At 34.7% G+C, this 24,385-nt stretch overlaps 1 protein-coding gene and 1 long non-coding RNA gene across 14 annotated transcripts in view; one reads left to right on the forward strand and one right to left on the reverse strand.

The window, feature by feature from the left end:
• Window positions 1-9,928, forward strand: part of LOC139362443 (uncharacterized) — a 33,246-nt gene extending 23,318 nt beyond the window's left edge. Inside the window, exons 2-4 of the long non-coding RNA XR_011621394.1 lie at window positions 7,734-7,947; window positions 9,270-9,438; window positions 9,791-9,928. This is a non-coding gene — a long non-coding RNA (uncharacterized lncRNA). The remainder of the gene's footprint in view (window positions 1-7,733; window positions 7,948-9,269; window positions 9,439-9,790) is intronic.
• LOC105487786 (protocadherin 7) overlaps window positions 1-24,385 on the reverse strand; it is a 427,259-nt gene that overhangs the window by 133,736 nt on the left and 269,138 nt on the right. The window lies entirely within an intron of this gene.

A 24,385-nucleotide genomic window follows, 5' to 3' on the forward strand; every position in this document is an offset into this window, starting at 1 on the left:
CATAAAGTGCAATGTGGATTGGATTTATTTGCACAATAAAGCAACTAGTAGTTTGCTGAGTTTATGCATTCTGATTTTCTGACAGAAAAAGACAAGGGCATGAAGTAGAGTTGTTTCCATTATGAGAAAGAACAAGAATGAAACTTAAAGGAACTTTCTCATTGTCAAGTCTGGAGGGTCAGCCACTGACATATATTCAGATTAACTTATGGTGACAAGATATTATCATTGATGATATGGAAAAACACAGTTTCATTGAAAAGGAACTTCATCACATTAAAATATATTTATGTATCCATTCATCTAATAAATATTGATTGCCTTTGATGTGCATGTAAGAGAATTTCTCTCCTCTCACATTAGCTTATATTCTAGAACTGAGACACATATAAGAAACAAACAAATAAATACACAAGTATTTGCCATTTAGGGGTAAATCCTGTGCAGGAACTTAAAATCAGGTGAGAGAAAGTGAATGAGTGGCTGGAGAGGCCTCTGTAAAGGGACATTTATCAAAAAACTAAATGATACTCCAATTCTAAAAGATCGTTCGCCTGTGATATCATTTAAGAAAAGTACATTACTAATTTTATGGAATACGTTATATAACTCAAGTCTTATAACTGTCTCTACATCATGGGTAAGGGACAGAAAACAATGTATTCTCATTTAATATTTTAAGCATAACAGTTATTGTTAAGATAAAAATCGATGTGGAATTGCAAAATAAAGGTGTTATTCTCTAACTGGCTTATGTGTAGTTGTGCTTTCCCTTCCCTTGCTTTCTGTTCAGTTCGGTCCAGTACTGTCCCACCCTCCTCTCCACTTCTCTTCTTTTGTCATCTTGCACATTTCTGTCTTTCTTTCCTACCTAAAATCTCAATTGGTGTCATGCAAACTGCTTATAATAGAGTAGCTATAGAAACAATTTCAAAATACATGGGCATAAGCCTTTTCAGGTGACTTTTTCAATAAGTCAAGTATATTTTATCATTAAATGTCTCATTTTTTATGATTATCACGTTAAATATATATAGTTCATTCTTTAATGGCAGCATTCCAAGCATTTTTATAATTATGTTATTTCTTTTCTGTTTCCCCGACCCCTCTGGGTAGATTTTTGCTGTATAATTTAAATAGGCCACTTCCTTTTTTTTCTATAGCAATTCAAACTTCTGTGTAAATCAGGATTCTAAATGAGTTTACCCTACATTAGTACTTTAGTACTGAAAATAAATTTACTATCCCCCAAATCATAATTATTTGTCTATTTTATTCAAAAGTCTTCATAAAGTTTTCATTGCTGTATGATTTCTTTACAAATATTAGCTAAAATCCCTGAGATAATTAGCTGCAAGTCATAGCCTAAGCTGGAAATCCCCAGGAAGAAAAAAAAAAATGTTCCACTTACAGGAAGCTATAAATAACATGAATGCCAATGTAACAGAATGGAGTTCTATGTGACAGGAACGTTTTTTAAACCTCAGCTATTCTATATGTAAATTACAGAATGCTAGAATTATTCCATCCCTGTCTCCAAGATGGGTCCCTCCCTTGTCTTATATTACAGACAACTGTAAAATATACAATAAACACATAAAATGTATGTGAAAAATAAGTCAAAATAGCTCTTAAGCACATTCATTATAGTCTCCTCTCCCAGAGAAACAGTATGTGCAGATATATAATAGGTGTGTGTGTGTATATATATATAAAATGTGTGTGTGTATATATAATATATATAAAATATATATATATATATAAAACATACTCTTTCTCTGGGAAAGGAGACTATAATGAAAGAGTATGTCTAAATATATATATACACACACACAAATAAATATACACACATATTATATATTATATATGCACTTTTATATATTATATATGTGTGTATACATATAATATGTGTGTGTGTGTCTATATATATAGACATACTCTTTCTCTGGGAAAATAATACATACATATGCAGATATATAGTATGTGTGTGTGTGTGTATACATATATATAGTCTTAGATATATATACACATAGTCTTCATTAAATACACAGAAATACTTCCATGTGTGCATCCATAGTTGTTACTTCCTTTAACTTAATGTTTCCACTCTTTTTCTTTAGAGAACAGGGTGTCCCTCTGTTGCCCAGGCTGGAGTACAGTGGTGCGATCATATCATAGCTCACTGCAGCCTCAAACTCCTGAACTCAAAGGATCCTCCTGCCTCAGCCTCTAGAGTATCTGAGACTACAGCCACGTGCCAGTATGCCTGGCTAAATTACTTCATTTTATTTTTTGTAGAGACCATCTCTCGCTTTGTTATCCAGGCTGGTCTTGAACTCCTGGCCTCAAATAATTCTCCCACCTAGGCTTCCTAAAGTGCTGGGATTATAGATGTGAGTCTGGACACCTGCTTTAAATTGAATAAAAAAGTTGGAAAGAAATCTCTGTTTTCTAGTAAGATAATTTCTTATTTTTACTATTTTAGTAGAAATAACTTTTCTGGCAAGATTAATGCAAGCATTAATTTTTTTCTTCTATAGAGAGATCTTATCTGAAGTTATAGATCAAATATATTTATCAAATAAAACACAGATTTTTATGCCTCATTGGTACAAAAATGTATTGAGTACATTGTACCCAATGCCTAGTAAATAACAAGACTCTCTAAAATCATCAAACCTTAAGTTTAGACATGTATTCTGTGAATGCTGCTGTTTTCCTTTTCCAGAAGGAGGCAGTTTGTAATGAAAATTGAGACATCATCTATATTTAGTTGCCAGAGGATAAATATGGCAATAATAAACTAACATGACAAATAAATTAGAAAAATAAAATGAATATTATTTACATAACCTTGAAAGGGGGTTTATCTTTTTGTTTTGTTGTTTGTTGGTTTGTTTTGGTGTACTGGCTGATTTTTATTTCTTTTGTATTTTCTACATGGCCAAAAGGAAAGCAAACCTGAGAGATGGGTGTAGCTTTTTTCTTGTAAGAGACTATGTTTGCCAGCTTTAAATCCACTTATTGTCAAAACTTTCAAAAGAAACTATCGAGGTTTTCAAACTGTACTGTTTCTAATAAGAAGATTTGGTGCTGACTAAAATTTTCCTAATTCATTTGATGCCTGAATAAAATATAGGGAATGTAATTTTTTTTAGCAAATCCTTATATAATTAAAATATTTAACTAAAAGGCAAGAATGCACACTAAAAATAATCATTTGTTTTTGTTGATTTAAGTGACAGCCTTATTGGAAAAGCAGACCTTAAAAATAATTATGGTATAGGAATGCTGTATTAAAAAAAGAAAATATATTCCAGTTTTTTCATAAGTAATTTGTCAATTTCCTTTAGTATCGTCTCAAACATTAATTTTAAATAAATAAAGTGTGTTTACAGTTTTGAACTATGGTAGTGATTTGATAGGTAATTACTATAAAGTTGAGAGTTAATGAAATTGTACGTGATTATTTATTAAAAACAATTCAGACAATTCATATATACCCCAGCCTTTTCTGTGATTTTCATTCTATGGTTCCCACCTCAGTATGTTGTAAAATTCCTCATTTTAAATGTATGCAAACATTAGAACCTGTCTTATTTGCAAAGAAGAGAGAAAGGAAGAATAGAAGAAGAGAAGGAAGGAAAGGAATGGTTCTAAAACCTAGAAATCTATTAAAAGTAGCCATTATTAGCTTGTAATTCAAGATACTTCACTAGACACATGCCTGGAAAGGAGCCAAATATCAGGAATAAAAGATCCACGTTGAATTTTACAAAGAGAACAAGTTCCAAGAATAGTGACCGTATTTCAACTGACATACTGAATAAAAAAAGCAATTTGATGTACTTTCTTACAGCAGCACAGTACTTTAATATCTTCTTATAAAGCTTAATTGGTTATCTTCCAATTTGATTTATTTTATGAATGATCTATCTATACAATCCACGCCTGCTACAAAACTGTAACCTTGTGATTGCCCTTGTCAATAGAACCTACTGTCTGCTATTTACCTTGACTTATTTTGATCACAATGGTTAATTGAGGGATATTATACATACTATAAAAACCGACAGAAAAATGATGGGCTTGATTTTTCATTCAGGTCCAAGAAAGAAGTCTGCTATTTTGATATAGGGGAAAAAAATTTTTTTAAACAGATGTATCAGGGGAAAGAAGGAGACTGGCATTTATTTTCTATCCAGTAGCTATAATACCTTGTTTACAAAATTGCTCTAAAGGCTGCAATTATCTGCTCATCTTTTTAATTTTTAAAATATGACTGAGAAAAAAAATGAGGCTTAAAATCATCACATTATTTTTGCCACCTTTTTTCTTCTTATTCTTATTATTTCCTGTAGGTGGAGGTCTGGTTAAACATGCTACTACCTGCCTTGGTTTTGAAACTATTACACCTATTTAAAGCATGTGACAAGAGTTGAAAATTAGACAAGTTATTAGATGGTCAAATTGTCTTCCAAAATGCTTAAGAATATTGCTTTAGTGTTGGGTGAAATGCAAATGTATTTTTAATATACAAGCAGGAGCTCTGAGGTAGAGCACTTCTACAAATGTAATTTTGACTCCTAACTCATGGCATCAACTCAGTAGAGATATTCAAACCAAGTCCAAGTTGATTCTTATTGATATATCTCATATAATCTTATCTTTTCCAGGTTTTTTAGACTTGTTACTATCCTTAAGTAAAATATTTTTTACTTTAAAATTTACCCATTTTCTCTAAAACTAAGGAGGGAGAGGCAAAGATTTACAGAAAGCAAAAAACAAGCAAGTAAATGAATAACTGCCTCAGGCCTAGATAAATGAGGCTTTATTTAAAATATGTTACTTACATTTAAACCTTTGATTTTTATTAAGTTTCTAGCTCTTAACAAACTTCCATGATAGAGAGGTTGCTTTGAGAAACCAGGAAAAAAGTGCTTATGTGGTGATCATCCAGGCATGAATTGCAAAACCCTCCCAGCTTTATAAATGTGAATGTGGATTGCTTTTGCTCTCAATACATTTTTCTCAGTACAATAAGAAGGACAATATTCCAAGTTTGAGGTTTATACCACAAGGCATTTTTGAATTTTGCAGGCATAAAAACCTGTTGAAATCTTATGATTCAGTAGGGAACACATTTCCTCCCTCTTCCTTTCTAGCATATAATTCAAAAATGGCAAAGCCAGTTTTATCTAAGCTCTCCCAAATATTCACCTTTGGCCCTATGTCAATAAAAAGTTTTACCTCCTAAGAATTGCTTTCTGGAGTTTTACTAGAAAATTCATCTTTACCTCAGCAGTCAATGAATATCAACTATTGAGATCCATCTTTATCACCCTCAACAGTATGCTTTGGGCCAAACTAAAGGTGGGGTTTGTTTTCGTATAGAGAGTATCTTATGGTTAGTTATTGGGAAAAGTCAGCCCAAAATAAATTTCCTGAAAATATCCCATACATTCTTGCTGTGTAGACCAAGGAGAGAGATGATGAATATATATATAGAGAGAGATATAAAAAATACATCCTGATAACAAAAAAAGTTGAAAATCAATGAATGACATGTATCTAAGTCACAGAATATATTCAATTTAGTCACTGGAATTTTGCCCCATTAGAGGTCATCAGAACTTGCTACCACAGTGTTGCTGGTCTCTGTCACGACTCTTGGCAGGTCCTGTGTAGATTTAGAGTTTTCTTTAACAGAAATATATAATGTGTCTCTGTGTGTATGTGAATGTATGCACACCTTCCACCTGAATATAAATGTTACTGCACTTGCTTTCAGTAAAAATAAAACTCTCTATTGACATTCTAAACAGCTGTTTTCCTATTTCCACTAATATGAGTGAGATTTTCCAATGCCAAAAAGTGGAAGCAAGTGGAAATAACCTAAGAGAAAGACTGTCCTGCTAACCTCATATGTTTGGCAATTTATCACACGAGTAAAGCTGATCTGCCATTTTACATATACAACAAATAAAACATTACACAATATTTCCATGTTAATATTATTTTACATTTTAATTACGCAGAAGTAGTCTTATAGAAAATGGGATTCATTTTCAATGCCCTTCACTTATGTGTCAATAATTTTCCGAATTTCTCTTGATCATGATTAGGAAAGCACCCTGGCTGAAGTGTTTCACAGGCACAAAGTGACTTTGTATATTATGTGATGGGACATACAGTGTGGCTGTAGTAGGTAACAGCCAGGGGACTTATCTAAAATTACATAACTCTGCAAATTTGAGAACACAGTGGAAAAAAAGAACTGAAGTTTAAAATAGAAGAAATAAGAACTATGTTAGCTTAAGGGGAACTTTCTCCTTTAAATTACTTTTTGAAGGGATTTCTTTTAATACAAACTTACTAAACTGTGGAAAATGAAGAGGAGAATGTACAAAAAAAAAAAAAAAAAAACCATGGCAGGAGGCAATCTGTGGGTATAGGAGTTAGAACAATACAATGCTGTCCATTTGGTTTTAGAAAATAGGACAAAGAGGTTGAATTAATCTTCAAAGGATATTTTACAGCTGCTATTTTTTTTTAAGAGGAAACCCTATAAATTAACAAGAGAAATACAGGAAGAAAAAGAAACACTAATATTCATTTTAAATTTTTGTATTACTTATATTTTCACCATATTGCCCAGAAAATCTAACTTAACACAGTAATAACATGCATCCTGAGGATTAATTCATGAATTGAGAAAACAATCAGTTTGGATATGATCTGTGAGAATGACTTTTAAAAGTAAGTTACTCAAGTTAACCAAGTTAAAATACGTCTATTTTTACGAACCATCATGTCATTCTTAAGTTAATCACTTGAATAGTATATTTTTCCCCATAAGCTACAATCCAAACTGTTTTTGTCCAAATAATAAACTGACCGAAAGTGCAACTAACGAACAGATCTCAGAAAGTGAAAATACCCAGTTGCATGAAGAAAATGTTGGCACCTCTCTGGAACTTGATTTCATTTTTTTTTTTCATAATTCATTTGACTAATGCACCTTTTCTCCCCTCCAGCTGCTGTGCCGAGTGTCTGCCTTCTGTCTTAATATCTCATCATCTGCCATCTCCCAGAAGTAATTTTCTGACTGTTTCTGTTTATTGTCAAATTTTCATGACATTCTCCCCTCCCTTTTTGCAACTCCTACCCCATGTCATGCTGCAGTGACTAAGTGGTGTGCAATATTTGTAACAGGCAGGTTTATTTTACAATGAGATTTCAGGGTAAAGCATGTTCAGGCAGTAAAAGAAAAGAAAGCTGATTCCATAATTTGCTTTTCAATGAAGCTTCAAGGGTAATCACAACATGGTTGTCTTTGAATCCTGAGGTCATATACTAAAGCTATTACAAATGATTTAATAAATACATATTTAATTACTGAATCATTTTAAGTGCACTATCTAATTTTCTTACCATATATGGCACACAATTACTAGATTTACTCAGGTTTCTCCAAGTAATTTCCATTAGCATATATTCTTGATCTTTCTTTTCCAGAATTTGGAAAACTATTTAGACAATTGCCTTAGAGAGCAGCCACATATTTTAAATAAATAAATAAATAAATAAATAAAACCCCACAAAACCATATCTTCTAGAAACTGTGTGAAAACATATGAAAATACTGTATAGCACTTTCAGAAAAATTCAAAAATAAAACTGGACATAAGTTATTTTATACTAAAATTGTGTAATGTATTCTTTTATGCTAGGACAGTCTTTGCAATGCAAACAATTGACAAGGGTACCTTGACAACAAATTCACAGAAGGAAAATAGAGGAAGAAAAGAACTACAAGAATTCTCCAAAGTCACAGTCAGTCACTTCAATACTCTTGTCTAATATTGATTACAGCACGTATTGCATACCCTAAGAATCAGGCACTATACTTTAAAAGCACTAAGTTATTCTACTCAACAAATGCAAGTGAGTATTTACAATTGCTATCTCTATGTTACAGATGAGAAATTGAGGCAGAGAGAGATTAAATAAGTCTCCAAGTCAGACAGCTTGTAATGTAGGAGAGATATTTTGTCCAAACCATCAGACTCCATTTTCAGCGATTGTAGCCACCAAGTTATACCAGTGCCCCACTTCCAAACAAGTATTTCAGGCTTCCCTAAACTTATTCCTGGTAATTTTTCCCTAGATGGTTAGCAGGGCCTGCTTTTTAAACTATAAACAATAGTAGGCTGTTAAAATAGCCATATGTAATAGATCATTTTCTGCCAATTCTATAAGGTCCTGTTTCTTTTATTTTTCTTTTTTTTTTCTTTCTTTTGTGTGTGTGTGTGTGTGTGTGTGTGTGTGTGTGAGAGAGAGAGAGAGAGAGAGAGAGAGAGAGAGACAAAGTTTCTATCTTGTTGCCCAGGCCGGAGTGTAGTGGCAGGATCCCGGCTCACTTTTACCTCTGCCTCCCAGCTTCAAGCTATTCTCCTGCCTCAGCCTCCCAAGTAGCTGGGATTACATGCATGAGCCACCACGCCCGGATAATTTTGTATTTTTAGTGGAGATGGGGTTTTTCCATGTTGGTCAGGCTGGTCTGGAACTCCTGATCTCAGGTTATCCAACCCCCTCAGCCTCCAAAAGTGCTGGGATTACAGGCCTGAGCCACCGCACCTGGCCTAGGTCCTGTTTCTTATGAAGCATGAGTTCAACTCACATTATACATGACTGCAACCGTGAAACTTCCTACATCCATTTGGATCGCATCTAAATTAAACAATAAAATAAAATTAAGATTATGCCTAAATATATGTCTCCCTTTGGCCATAACTACTAGGCCTCTCAGCTAAGATTTGTTAGTGTGCAATTGAAATAGCATCCTTTAACCATGATCTTCCATGTGATCTCATTCTCATCCCTCATTTTTGCCTTATCTGCTTAAAATTAGGTTAATCATTTTCAATTCTGTGCATTTGTGCTTTAAAAAATGTGTAATAGCCTCAAATCTCCTTTGAAAATGGGAAAAAAATCTATCTGAATATATGGAAGTGTAAATGTGTTACAATTAAACATTATAGGGGCCTACTCTCATGTTGATTTTAATCCCAAAATGTACAATTGGTCCTTTTACAACCAATTAATAACATCTGATTTAATGGCTCTAAAAACATGACTAGTCCCTAACAACTGTTGCTAAAACTTATTTAGTCCTTTATTTGTATTGACCTAAGTACTTTACATATATTATTTTATTCTCCTGCCAGCTATATGAAATAGATATTGTCATCACCTGTATTTTGCAGATGGAAAAATCAGGCTCGAGATGAACTTGCCCAAGGTCACAGCATTAGCAAGTGATGAAGTTGGGCTGCAACCCAGGAAGTTATCTAATTTGACGTGTTAACCACTGCTCTATATCAGTACCATCCAAATGAGTTTTCTGCGATGACAGAAGTGTGCTATAAAACAGAAGTGAGTTTTTAATTTAAATTGATTTTAATTAGTTCATATGTAAATAGCTGTACATGGCTAATAGTGACCACACTGGACCTATACTGCCTCATGTTGCTATGTTTCACATATTTTACAAAAACATATAAACTCAACCTGTTTCCACTTCTACCTATAAAACAGTTAAAATCTTTCATCCTATTCTCAACAAAGTAATGTTAACAAACACGGAGAAAAAGCGTATATGGTTTTGAACTCGTATCATGCTAATACCTAACAGAACAGAGGGAACATACTGGCAAATCATTACTTCCCAATTGTATCTTTTTTTCACACATGAAATCTATTTACAACCTGGTTTCTTCCTTTCTAGCTGATCTGTTGATCCGTTTTTGAAGAAGGGGTGATGACACAACAGTGAAGCAAGCTTCCTTGTGTGTTTACAGGCAGACAGCTAGCACTGCCCCTGTGGCGCCTCCACTCACGCACACTTCCTTCCTTCCACATCACTTTCAGTGTTAAACTCTGTGACGGGGGAAAGGCCCACAGCAAATACATGCAAAGGAGTATTGCTTCCAGCTTCTTCTCAACCTTCCCATTATAAATAGCCCAAGCAGCACTCAGTTCCTTATAACCTCAACAACAGATAAAACAACTAACATCTGCTGAGCAGTTTGTTTCGTCCAGCACTTTTACAAGATAAACCATCTGAAAGTCAAGAAATCCTGCAATCTTGAGGCCAAATACGCTTAACTACACTTCGTGAAAAGGAAGTTAAACTCGGAAATTTCACTTGCTCAGTTTTGCAGAAGTACTATTTCACATAGTAAATTCACGAATAAAGATTTGAGGGATTTTGGTTTTATTTTGCTTTTTTTGTGTTTCATTTTGACCGCTACTTACACTAAATCATCCTGTGTGCTCAGAGGTCAGACTGCCTGGGTTTGATTGTTGTTGTAGCAATTTAGCTGTGTGATCTAGGGAAAATTAATTAATCACTCTGTGCTTCTGTTTTCTCATCTTTAAAAAGGAAATAATATTGTTCCTCCTTTTAGTATTGCTGAAATATTGAGTTTATTAATAAAGACTACTTCCAACAGTATCTGGCATGGTAGCAAATGTTCAATAAATATCAGATGTTACTACTGTTGCTATTCTTTTTGAGAGGGAGTCTCGCTCTGTCGCCCAGGCTGGAGTGCAGTGGCGGGATATCAGCTCACTGCAACCTCCACCTCCCAGGTTCAAGCGATTCTTGTGCCTCAGCCTCCTGAGTAGCTGCGACTACAGGCGTGCACCACCATGACCAGCTAATTTTTCTATTTTTAGTAGAGGCGGGGTTTCACCATGTTGGCCAGGCTGGTCTGCCAGCCTCGGCCTCCCAAAGTGCTGGGATTACAGGTGTAAACCACCACACCCGGCCTTATGTTATTCTTATTGATCAGTCTCACACCTTATTTTAGTACTGCCTGTACTTCCTAGGTTAGTAAATAAAGCATATTGTGCCCTGCCTTGTAAATGAGCTATCACGTGTGTATGGCTTCATCCTGTGACTTTTCTTTAGGCCGAGGCTCTGCTTCAAATTTCTCTCTCTGTGTCTCTCCTCTGGCCCATAAAACTTAGCAGAACGCAGCACGTGGGATATAACTATCGATTACATGCAAACCGAAGTTAAATGTGTCTCTCCAATGTAACATTTTTTGTTTGTTTGTTTTAATCAACGGGAAAGACTTTCCCTAGCCACTGGATAACAGGACATGTGGTCACAATAGTTGTGAAGTAAACCTCTAAGGATGACAAAGAAGCTCTTCTCCTTGGAGACTTTAGCAGGATTTGCACATTCACTCATATGGGCCTCAAAAGATTATGGGGAGAATGACATTCTTTTTCCCAGACAACCTAAAATGCTGGTGCCAGGTATGTACAAAAGAAAAGAAAACCTACTTCATTTAGCTTTAGTTAAAATGAAGAAACTGGTACAGGTTGAGTCCCTAATCAGAAAATTTGAAATTCGAAATCCTCCAAAATCGGAACCTTTTTTTTTTTTTTCTTAGTAATAGGGATGCTAGCTCTGTCGCCCAGGCTGGAGTGCAGTATCGGGAACTCTGCTCCCCACCTCCCGGGTTCATGCCGTTCTCCTGCCTCAGCCTCCCGAGTAGCTGGAACTAGAGGTGCCCGCCACCATGCTTGGCTAATGTTTTGTATTTTTAGTAGAGACGTGGTTTCACCGTGTTAGCCAGGATGGTCTCGATCTCCTGACCTTGTGATCCACACGCCTCGGCCTGCCAAAGTGCTGGGAATACAGGTGTGAGCCACCGCGCCCAGCTGGTAATCAGAACCTTTTTGAGTGTGGACATAGTGGTCAAAGAAAATGTTCTTTGGAATATTTCCAATTTTGGGTTTTCAGATAAGGGATACTGAACTGGTAATCACAATGCGAATATTCCAAAATCCAAAACAAAATCCCAAATCCGAAACATTTCTGGTTCCAAGAACTTCGGATAAGGAATAAGAGATTGAAAAAATCGAGGATTAGGAGTACAGGGCAGTAGCAATTGGTAAAGAAGAAAAAAAAATAGTATTTTTGTGGTGAAATGTTTACAATGTGGAAGCTTCTTTCAGATGTCACTGTCTCTCTAGACAGAAAATTTCTTGGTAAGATGCTACTACTTAAGATTCACTTTGTACATATTCATTGTCAAGATAAGAAAAATCCTTCAGTTGGAAAGTCTGCAAAGGAGAAAGAACCAAAAAGTTACATATTTAAATGAAAGTATGCTCCTGGGAGGGATGTTACAGAGGTGATCAGGAGGCTTAAAACAAATAAGCATGGTAAGTATTTTGAAATAAATTTTAAGTAAGCCTGATTTTATTTCTTCTAGACTAACCGTGCCTTTTCAAAATTCTACTCATGAATGAATAATGTGAAAATAGTTATTACGTTTCAAAGGATGCATTTATCTATGAAAGTGTTAAGATAAAGTCATCTACTCAGAGCTAAGGTTTAGGCTAATTAAAACATATAAATTACTTGTCTTCTGACCTAAAGGAGATAGGCTCAGGCTGGTATCAGCACAAGCCGTGATCTCAGCAGGGAAATTATGATTATAAATGGAATGGAGCTTCAGATATTACAGGATTGCACATGTCAAAATATTTGGGGCTATAACTAATAGACAGAATCAATATAACAGACGCATGCATCATTCTTCCCTTTGATTTTTCTATTAAGTTGAACTTAGAATACCTCAAGCAATAATCATTTCATGCCAAAATTACAGTAAAATTTGCATGAATTACCAAAGCATAGTTTTATTTAAAGAAATATTCTACTTTATGAAATTTTGTTATTTGTTCATGTAATGCATTTTCTAGTTTTCTGGGATTATATCTCCATTTATATTCAAGTCACGCATCGGAAACTAATTTTGTTAGCATCATTGCAAAAAATCTTTCCCTCTGTATTCAAGAGCAATCTAAGTAGAGCCTATAACTCTACAAAGCTTATTTATGTCAATTTACTTTAAAAACTGGTCTACCTTAAATACACTGGAGCATTGTGAATGGTGCAGTGAAACTGCTGGGCTATTAAATGCTATTAAATTGTGCACATTGCTGCAAATAGGAACAATGAGTCTGATGTGAAACTGTGTGAACATGCACTGCTGGTGAAACCACGGTGCCTGAGTGTTTATCATTTTATTCCTTTGAAAGGCTAATATACCCCCAGAATTACATTTTTACTCGGATCAATGTAAAGATCACTCTACATTTTTGGCTAATATTTTTCAAGTGTGTGCATTTATAAGCATGTTGGGGATTCCCAATTAAGTGAAAAAAATCAGGTTGACAGAATTTGTAGGGATGAGGGAGCAATTGTTATCTATGGTTGTTTAAAATAGCAAAGCAGCTTGCTTTAAACATTGAAAGAAGCTATATTCTATCACATTGGTTCAACGTATTTGATCATTATTATTAGGAGTTTATAATTAGTTTAAATAGTGCAGTCCAAAAAACGCTTTTGTCGTTTTGTTCTTGTTTGCAATTGGTTAATAGGACTTCAATATTATACCTGTTAAGAAAATAATCACAGTGTTGAACATAGAAGTAGGGGTAAATGATTTTGTTCTCAACAACAAATATAAACGTATTGAACTTTCCTTTAATTTATGTAAATATTCTCAACAATAAAAATAACATCAAAAGGAACTGTTCCAAACAGCTTCTACAGAATCAGAGTTTTGTTCATTCTTTCTTCACCACACGATTTAATGACTGGGTTAGTAGGTGTGCTTTTTAACTTCTTTTTAAAATATAAATCAACGCTTATAAATGAGTGTGTCAACTGTGTTTGAGTGAATGCAAGTTAATGATTCCTTACATATTTGAATGTATGTATGTGTATGTGGGTATGATGGTCATCAAACACATTGATGTGTAGCTGTATACAGAAACACAAACATATGCTTTAAAAAAATTTGCACTCTGACTTAGTGAAAGCACTCCTCAGATACATGAGTATAATTTTATGTTGATTTTATGCTCTCTTGTTAATCTTATTTACGTATATATAAGCATGTGTTTAATGTTGTATTATGAAAAAAATAAACTAATATTAATTTAACCAAGTTTAAAATATATTCTGAAGATAACTTTCAGCACTCATACCTACAAAATGCACAAAATCTGTCTTATTATTTTATGTATTGGGAATTAAAATATACTACATGGCTTTACCTAATTATTTTTAAATTAGGGTATATGAGTCAAGCTGTGGACTATTTTATGAACTGTTCTTTGTCCACAGGTTTTTGTTACAGATGATTGTATATGTAGCCAAAATGCCCTTACTATAATCATTGAAAAGAAGAGCTTATATTGGATTTAAATACATATTAGACATACATTTTTATTATCAACATTCTTTGGCCCACACTACCACCTCTTACATTCCTCGTTTCCCCATTTAATTAATATACTTTCGATGCTTCACCATCTATATAAGAGTGTGTATTTGTGTGTACATATAGACTCTAAACTATATAAAATATACCATCACAGCACAAAGAATAGTTCACACTAAAAACAATAGTGATATCTCCTCCATTTTGTCACCATTTTACTAGCTATAAGAACCACCATTTAGGAAAGTGTTATTTTCTGGTTTCAAACTCTGTTTTACTATGTTTTACATAGATGGAACTTGTGCTATTTCTTTTTCTGTCCTTTTCTTCTCTTTTCTTTGTGTCACATGTTTTGTAGGAGAGAAGGAAAGAAGAGAGGCAGGGAGAATTGAAGAAGAGAGGGAAAAAAATAAGAGAGAAGATAATAGAAGAAAGCGATGAATGGGTCATTTAATTGACCTCATACTTATTTTAACCTTTTCCTCTTTTCCCCATAAACAACACATTTCCTAATTCTTACATCATGCTAGCTAAACGTTAAAGCCATAGAAAATAATTTTCCATGATAGCAGATCTTTTAAACTGCCTATGATGGTGAAATATATCAATCTATCCAAAACTCATCTTATTTGCTGTGTTTAAGATATACCTTGTAATTGAAGGCCAATACGTTCAGATATAAACTAGATGTCTGTGTATATATTGCAGACTTTCCTATAGCAAGAGTAACTTTGTTCCAAAAAGAAACTTTTTGAATATGAAAAAAAAAAATCCTTCTAGCTTTGACACCTACTGACCTTATTTTCTAAACATTAAAATTGACAGCAGAACCCTACTACTGATTTCCATAATCCTGTAAAATCTTTGCCCACTTCAGCCTTCTCAATTGCAAAGCTATTCCAGATGGGGACCATGAAATTTTTGCAGCAAGTTCTACAGCACATAATTTTGTTCAATATAGCTATTATGCTACACACAGCTGTATACTGCCACACAAATGAGCACATGTGCAATAGAATTCTTGTATTATAAGTTTTATAAAACTAAAATTGAGATTAACCAGCCATACACAATAATTTATTTGAAACATCAACATGTGCATTGCTCTAGGGTTATACAAATGGTGCCCATTCCTCTTCCAAGAGAAAACGTTTGTCATTTAATATTCAGTATTAACACAAATGTTTTCCTCAGAATTATAATCTAAATTAGGTGCTTTAAAATACATCAATATATCATTAACTTCTTACTTTAACACATTAGATCTATAGAAGAATCAATTCTCCCTAACAATGGTGAGAGAACCTAATCACTCTCTAAATTTACTTTTAATTAGCATCATCTGCATTAATTGGTGTAGCTGATAGCAAAACATTACAGTGCATTGCTATTTTATATTTAAAATGTAATATATCGTTTGGTCCCATGTCTTTACAAAAGAGCCTTGCTCGTTTTTCCGCAATCCCTTAGTAACTATTTTTAGATGTATTGCTGAATAATCTTCTCCAGGAAATGATATGATGCTATATTAAGGATGCTCTATTCAAATTAACTTTCAGGCAACAATTTGGTCTTTATTTCCTCTGCATATTAGTGAATGTCCTGAGAAATAATTTTTCTCTCTCCTTCATCCTCTTCTCCACCAAATTTTTGGATAAATCAAAGGAAATTTTGTGTAATCAAGAAATAGCCAAGAAGGATGAACCTATTATCTATTAAATGTTTCTTATTGACTATGCTATGTTTTCACACACTTATTATTTTCTCACAAAAATTATGTTCACAGGCAACATTTCCATTGTCCTGATGAGGAGGTGAAACAAAAAACTAAAGACTAACAAAACACCTGGGTCTCTAAGTAGTTAACTAGATCCCAAGAAGTGACTTTCCAAAGGTAACACAATTCATATTCATAGCCAGGTAGAGTTATAGATGTCATAGGTCACAACCAGAGTTCACGTCCTCTGATCCCCAAGTCCAAGGCTCTTTCTGCTGCATCACATATTCTAATGGTGTCCCACCCTCTATCCAGGTACCTTCACTGTAAAGAAAGCTACAAACACATTAATAACAGGCTCTCCAGTGCAATGAAGACCAACAATTGGTTTAATCAAGACCAATTCCTGACATTTAGTTCTAGACTTATTATTTTGTTTCCAGTGACGGCTTCTTTCCAATTGCATATTTTCAAAAGCATCCTTTTGGTCTAACCTAACTTTTCTTTCATATATCTTATCTCATTTAATGACATCCCTCTTCATTTTCTACAATAGAAATTCTAGCTGTTCCTGATTATTCCATTTTCCTTATCCCAAAATCCCATCAATTTTTTAATTCTGAGGATTCTGCTCTGAAAATACATCTCTAAGACAGTTGTCTTCAAATATTAGTATGCCTCAGATTCACCTGAGAACTTATTAAAACATGGTTGCTGGACCACATCCTCAAAGCATCTGATTTAATTGTTCTGGGATAAGCCCCAGATAATTGGCATTTTTGGCCAGGTGATGTCAATGTTTCTGATCTGAGAACCAGATTTTGAGATGCACCATTCCAGGAGATCCTACCACTTTTTGCCCACAGGTATTGCATTATAGTCTCATCCGTATCTTAGATAACTACAAAAAAAACACCAACTGGGTATTTTAGTCACTACCCTTCCTCCCTCCATTCCTCAACTCATCCTGTACCATTTTAATAAGTACAAACAGAAATCTGAGAAAGTTATCAAATAACTCATGAATCTCTTCAATGGCATTCCACTGTCCAGAGATCAAGTGATCACCTTAACATTATGTTTTTCATCTACCATGATCTCCTGTTTGTTCTGGCTGTTTCTCTTGCACAAACTTTCACCTTAATCTTAGTCTGGCCAACTCTTCTCTCTTATTTAATAAATGAGCACATGGGCAATAGAATTCTTGTAATATAAGTTTTATAAAACTAAACGTCTATTTCAAAAGTCATACTCTTTGTGAAATATGCCCAAGCTTCCCCTGGCAGAGTTTGTAACTTCTTACTTAGATTCTCTCTTTTGCTTAGTAATAGCTCAATTGAATTGTTCGTTATATTTAAATCAATTATCACTTGGTTCCTTCAGAGGCTTATTTCTATTTGCCGAAGCCTCCACACACACACAAAACCAACAACTTTAGATATTGAGTACCTTATGATTACTTCCTTCTCCCACCCCCCAATAAAAATAAAGAGAAAGAAAGATAATTTGTTTGGCCCGATTACTTTCCTTTATTAAGTGTTCTTTAAAAATGTCTTGATTACAAATATATCATTCAGCATATATTATCACCACCAACACACTATGCTAATGCCAAACTGTACTAAAGAAACAGTTCAACATTATCTGCATGATTTTAGAAAAAAAATTGTGTAGGCATGTGTCTCTGAGACACAAATGTCTAAATCAATACACAATTATTTCTGTGTAATTTAAATCACCATCTTTAAATATATACAGAAATTGCCTTGATCAACACCTCATGATATGGTCTGTCCTCATCCTCAGTTTTAAGGATTTTACTTTCTGCATGAAAATTCAAAATTTACTACCATCCACTTTTATATTTTCTGAATTATATAGTCATAGGGTAAATTCTAAAACCATTAAAACACATCTTCAATACTAAAAGCATTTTAAATTCTAAGAAAAATATCATCCAACTGGAGGTTGAAATTACCATGGACTAATTTTTATAGCCTTTTCCTTTCCTGCCATATCACAAGTTATTATTAATATTTCTTCTATACTTTCTAAAATGACCATTTATAGAATAAAAAAGAATATAATAAATTACAGAATTATAAACAAATTTATTTTGTTTTCCTCAACCACTTTATTAAATCTCTCTTTAGCTGCTAAAATTTCCCATAAAAATCACCTATCTGGAAATAATGCAAAGTTTCAGAAATAGTACATTGATGTGAACAAAAAAAAAAAAAAAAAAAGGAAAGAAGGAAAACATTCAGCTTGTGTTTAAATCACCGTGTTCAGAGTTCACTGATTTTACAGTAATACCTCTTGGCAATTAGTATCCAATTTAGCTTTGTCCAATAAATAGAGTAAATAGGCAGTTTTCCTAAGTCTAGTTAAATCATTGTTATTACTGAAAGCAAGAAAACAATTTAATCATTTCAATGCAGAGTAAAATATGTTAAAAGATGTGTTTTACACCATGGATTATTACCTTTGAAAAAGTATTTGAGTCTTTTTTGTGTAAAAGAAAAACCCAACGGTGAAATTCTGACTCCTAAGGACTGTTCTCATCAATTGTCTTATAATTAAATCTAGTTATTCCTCAGTATTATAAAAACAATGGTGAAATCTGTCTAATCGACTATACTATAAAAATAAAACTAAGGCTCACGCTTGTAATCCCCAGCACTTTGGGAGGCCGAGGCGGGCGGATCACGAGGTCAGGAGATGGAGACCATCCTGGCAAACACAATGAAACCCCGTCTCTACTAAAAATACAAAAAATTAGCTGGGCGTGATGGCGGGAGCTTGTAGTCCCAGCTACTCCAGGGGCTGAGGTAGGAGAATGGCGTGAACCCGGGAGGCGGCGTTTGCAGTGAGCCGAGATCGTGCCACTGCACTCCAGTCTGGGCGACAGAGTGAGACTCTGTCTCAAAAAAATAAATAAGTAAATAAATAAATAAAATAATAAATAAATAAATAAAGATAATAATAATAATAAAACTAAGTTTTCCCAGTGTCTGACAAGGTAAAAAGATGTTAGCAAATGTCTGTCACATTTCTACAGTTTCTGAAGGAACCCACTTTTCAACTAACAGTAGCACATCCCAAGATCATCTCAAAAGGTCTGAGCAGGTGTGCTAAACTAAGAAAGTCTCTTGAAGGGGAAGAAAACTCATTTTCCTCTTTCCTTTATTTGGCTTTGTCTCAAATCCCTTTTTTCTTCATGAAAGGCTTACTGATTCTATCCATGCTGAAAAATGTGCTCGCCTACCGGAATCACTATCCTTTCTTTATGGTATAGCCGCTGTGACAGTTATTAGTCTACCTGAGGAACATTGCAAACAATTTCAAACTCTGAGGGGGTTTGCCCTGGTTAGAATGACCACATTAAAATGGATAACTTCGTTTTTTCATTCAGCATGTGTTGACCTTTGGCTATGGCCATTTGGGTGAGATAGTCAGCATGTGTTAGACGATAAGGAAAATTAGTATCAAAAGGGAAGCAAATAAAAAAGTCTAAAGAAAGGCACTAAGGTTTTGTGAAGGGGCAAAGACAAGACAGAGAGATAGAAGATACATGGATTTTTATATATTTAATTCGATGTGAATATAAATATATGTATACACATTGAAGAGGCACCAAAATGGTCACCAAAGATGTACATGTCCTGACCCCAGAAACCTGTGAATACATTAGGTTACATGGCAAGGGGTGGAGGATCAAAGTGGCTGATAATCTGACTTTCAAATGCAGAGATTATCCTGGATAATCCTGGTGGATTCAATGTAATCAAAGGGTCCTTGCACAAGAAGATGGAGGCAGGGAGGGAGCCCTGGAGAGATTCAGTGTTAGAAGTATAAGGCCCAATATGGCTCTGAAGACAGAAAAATGGGGCCACTAGCAAAGGAATGTGGGAGGGCAGCCTTCAGAAGCTGAAAAAGGCAAGAAAAGGGATTCTCCACTAGAGTCTCCAAAAGAAACGCAGCCTCCCTGACACCTTGATTTTAGTCCAGTGAGACACACTTTGGACTTCTGAACTCCAGAATTGTAACATAATAAATGTGCTGTTTTAAGCCACTAAGTTTGTGTTAATGTGTACAGTAGAAATAGGAAATAAACACACCCTTCCTCGTTCATCTTTTTTTTTTTTTTTTGAGACGGAGTCTGGTGCAGTGGCCCAGGCTGGAGCGCAGTGGTGCTATTTCTGCTCACTGCAAGCTCCGCCTCCCGGGTTCACGCCATTCTCCTGCCTCAGCCTCCTGAGTAGCTGGGACTACAGGCACCTGCCACTACACCCAGCCACTTTTCTGTATTTTTAGTAGAGACAGGTTTTCACTGTGTTAGCCAGGATGGTCTTGATCTCTTGACCTCATGATCCTCCCGCCTCAGCCTCCAAAGTGCTGGGAATACAGGTGTGAGCCACTGCGCCCAGCCCTGGTTCACCTTTAAATTGCAGTTTTCCTTATGTGTATAAACTGTCTATGTCAATGTAGACCAACAGAAGAAATATAATGTAAATCCCACATAAGAATCACAAACATAATTTAAAATGCCCTTTAAGCCACATTTAAAAATGTTTTAATGATATTAATTCTAATAATGTCTTTTGTTCAATGTAATATGTCCAAATATTGTGTCACTATGTGATCAATTAAAAATTATAAATGAGATATTTAATATTCCTTTTGTTTCTACTAAATCTTCTAAATCTGGTATGTTTGTAATACCGCACATCTCAATTTTGACTAGCCACATTTCAACTGCTAAACTGTCATGACTGGCTAGCAACTGCTACATTAAACAGTCCCGATTTCACATAGAGATATTTTATCTATCACCCAAAAGCCAAGTTGGATGACAGTTTTGAATATGCCTATATTTAAAAACTATAATTTTAGCATTGCAGCTGTTTTAAATGGATAGTGATTTTTATACATTTTCAAAGTTTATGCACTTTGACTTTTGCCAAAACATTGAATACATAGTCTAAACCTGAACACAGAAACTTAAACGTTAATAGGACCGTATCAACATGTGAAGTAACTTCAAATGACTAAGTAGAAGTATGAAGTATTTACGTATCAACCACGCCTTCAGAAAGGCATATCAGAAAGCTGATCTTCAAATTCTATACAAATTTGATTTTTATCACCTATCTTTTCAAATTTGAGTTTCTGCTTACTCTATTTGGACTCCAATTTTTGTGGTACAAAATGAAGATAGAATGACTTTGCTTTTTTTCATCTACTTCTGAATGGCTGCTTATTTTTATCAAAGCATAGGTACAACAAAGCTGTCATGGGTCATCGTGTCAGTTCAGAGATACTGAACAGAAATAGCCAGAGTATTGGGGTGAGAACACAGGTATTTCAGGGCATCCTTTCCAATGGCTAGCTAAATTCTACAGCTTTCCATTTCTTATACTTTGAGATAATTTACATAAAGGCAAAATGCATAATTTATTTTTAATGAAATTTTATAAAGACATTTAACAAAGAGAAAATACATAATTGATTATTATAAGAATCAGTAATATTTCTGAACATTTTTATTCCAACCTAAGCAGTTAGTAGGATGCCCCCCACAACACCATTATACTTATTTTTCTAAATAAAATAACTGTATTGATATTTTAAAATGGTAGCTGATAATACAGTCTTTTTCACTGCCCATGTTAATATTCTATTCAACTAGTTACCAACTTAGCATTTTTTTTTCTCTTTCTGGTCTCCAAACTTACACATTTTGGGGATATTACGAACTGTGAATGTATACCCACACAGACACACTCTCTCTTCTAAACATTTAGTGGGCATTGCAGGTTTTAAATAAAATTTATTACAATCTTCATATAATTTACAGTTGAATGAATGTTCCAACTCTAAGACTTTTTATTTAGGATTATCACTATTTAGCCAAAAAAAAAAAAAAATCTAAATTGAAGATGGTGTTCAAATCTCTTAAAGTATTTTTTTCCTACAAAAATAATAAAAATTAAACTTCTACATTTTTTTTCCGTTTACTGACTTTAGTTGACTTTTTCTCGTAAAGTAGTATCAAAACCTAAAATGACAGTGTATCTAATACCCTGATATGACAACGCTGTTTTTTGACAGTTACCTAATACTTACGTTAGGAATGGGTTTTCCCTACAATTAACGAAGTATCACACTTTATGAACCATGTTATTTATCATCATTATCATTTTCATAGCATCTTGCCACTTTGAAGGCTCCTTCTGTTTATGTTTTAACTCAGTCTCGATTATGGTTTCATTAGACGTATGGAGCACGGCACCACCTTGGAAAAGTAAAGCATCGTGACCAGACTTGAAAGTATTTGAACACCTTACTTCTTCAATTTATTTCAAAAAATTGTCAGGCACAGTATCTACCCATGTAGGCCCACATACATGGGAAATGCAGAAACTAGCATTGGAAGAGCCACAGGGAGGCATATAACTTGGCTCCCCCAGCTTTACACACAGCACATGTGAGATGAAGGAAACATCTATAGAAGTTCTGAGTGGCAGTTTGATCTCTGAGGGTTGTCTGTCAAAAACTAATGGGACAGGGCGGGCGCAATGGCTCAGCACTTTGGGAGGGCAATACCGGCAGATCACCTGAGGTGAGGAGTTCCAGACCAGCCTGGCCAACCTGGTGAAACCCCGTCTCTACTAAAAATACAAAAATTAGCCAGGCATGGTGGCGGGCACCTGTAATCCCAGCTACTCAGGAGGCTGAGGCAGGAGAATCACTTGAACCTAGGATGCGGAGGTTGCAGTGAGCCAAGATCATGCCATTGCACTCCAGCCTTGGCAATAGAGCAAGATTCCACTCCAGCCTTGGCAATAGAGCAAGATTCCATCAGGAAAAAAAAAAAAAAAAAAAAAAAAAAAAAAAGATTAGGATAGTAGTACTCCTTTGGCATTGATATTAACAACAGTAGTTGGGAGCAAGGGGTGAAGAGCTTGTTATATGTACTTTATGTATTTTAGTATTTGCCTTTTTATTTTTTCAATCTTTGCTGGTAACATCAGCTCCTTCTCCTTTGGCTGACTCTTGTGATTTATAAGATGATTTACAAGGTCTATTCCCTAAGCTTGGCTGCAGTAAAGAAATTAACCCCATCTGAAAGGCAACAGGGACATGGCTTGACAATACCAAAAGTAAAAACCAGAAGCTCAAGAGGAAGCATCATTATATTACACTTTTTTCTTTTTCTTTGGGACAATTCCTCAAACACTTGAAATTAGTATCATTTCCCCCTAACAGTATAAGGTTGTTGTTATGCTGAGGCATCCTGTAAGATCGTCTCATATCTTTGTGTGGCCAGTGGACAGAGAAGTGCTGCAACCCAGTGGCACTGTTGGTATTCAGCCGGATTGGGAATTATCCATTGTGAGCCACCATAAAGAATAAAAGTTTCCTTAGAGGACATGTTGCATCATAGGACCATTATGCAAAATTTAAAATAAGACTGGGTGACATGCTGATATTTACTTAACAAACCCTGTGAGCCAAGCACAATGCTCCCTGCTTTGTATTACTAGTTCATTTATCTTCAATACAATTCTATCATGTACCAAGCATTATGATCCCTGTTTTTTGATAAGGAAACTGAGGCCTCAGAAGGCCTTGTTATTTGCCCAAAGTCATTCACCTAGTAACAGAACTAGGACTTGATAATTCATCTGTTTGATTTCAAAGACAAGGCTCTACTCACCACACAAAAGAAGTTTTAAGGACCGTTCCATGCCCAATAACTGCATGAAGTCTTTTCAAATATTTAGCAAAATTCCTCTAATAAAGAAAAATTGTGTGTATATGTGTGTTTATATATATGTAAATACTATCTTATATACATTTAACACATAAACATATATATTTTTTATATAAATCTTAATTTTAAGCAATATTTTAATTATTTTCTGTGAGGGAGGAGGCTAAAACCACAGGAAGCCAAGAGAAATAATCTAGAATTACTAAAAGGAACACTGAATCTCCACAAGAACGATGACCAGTTTTATTCTTTGGTGTCAATTTCAAATACTAAATCAAAAACATTTAACCTTTGCCTTTTAAAGTTAAATGAGAACCCGAGGATCTAAATCTGCACTGTGCAATATGATAACTACTAGCCAAATGTGGCTATTTAAATGGAAATTAAGATTAAATAAAATATTAAAAAATCAGTTCCTCAGTCTCAAGAGTGCTGATCTAAATGAAACTAAGGGCTAAGTGCTAATTTTACTGGGGATATCCCTCCTTAACTCTTTTCTTCTTGTCTAGTCTCTACCCTCTTTCCTCCCTCTCACAACGGTGCACTTGGAGGAAGATGAACTGTTTGTCA

This window comes from Macaca nemestrina, chromosome 3, assembly GCF_043159975.1.
Source record: "Macaca nemestrina isolate mMacNem1 chromosome 3, mMacNem.hap1, whole genome shotgun sequence".
NCBI classification, from domain to species: domain Eukaryota; kingdom Metazoa; phylum Chordata; class Mammalia; order Primates; family Cercopithecidae; genus Macaca; species Macaca nemestrina.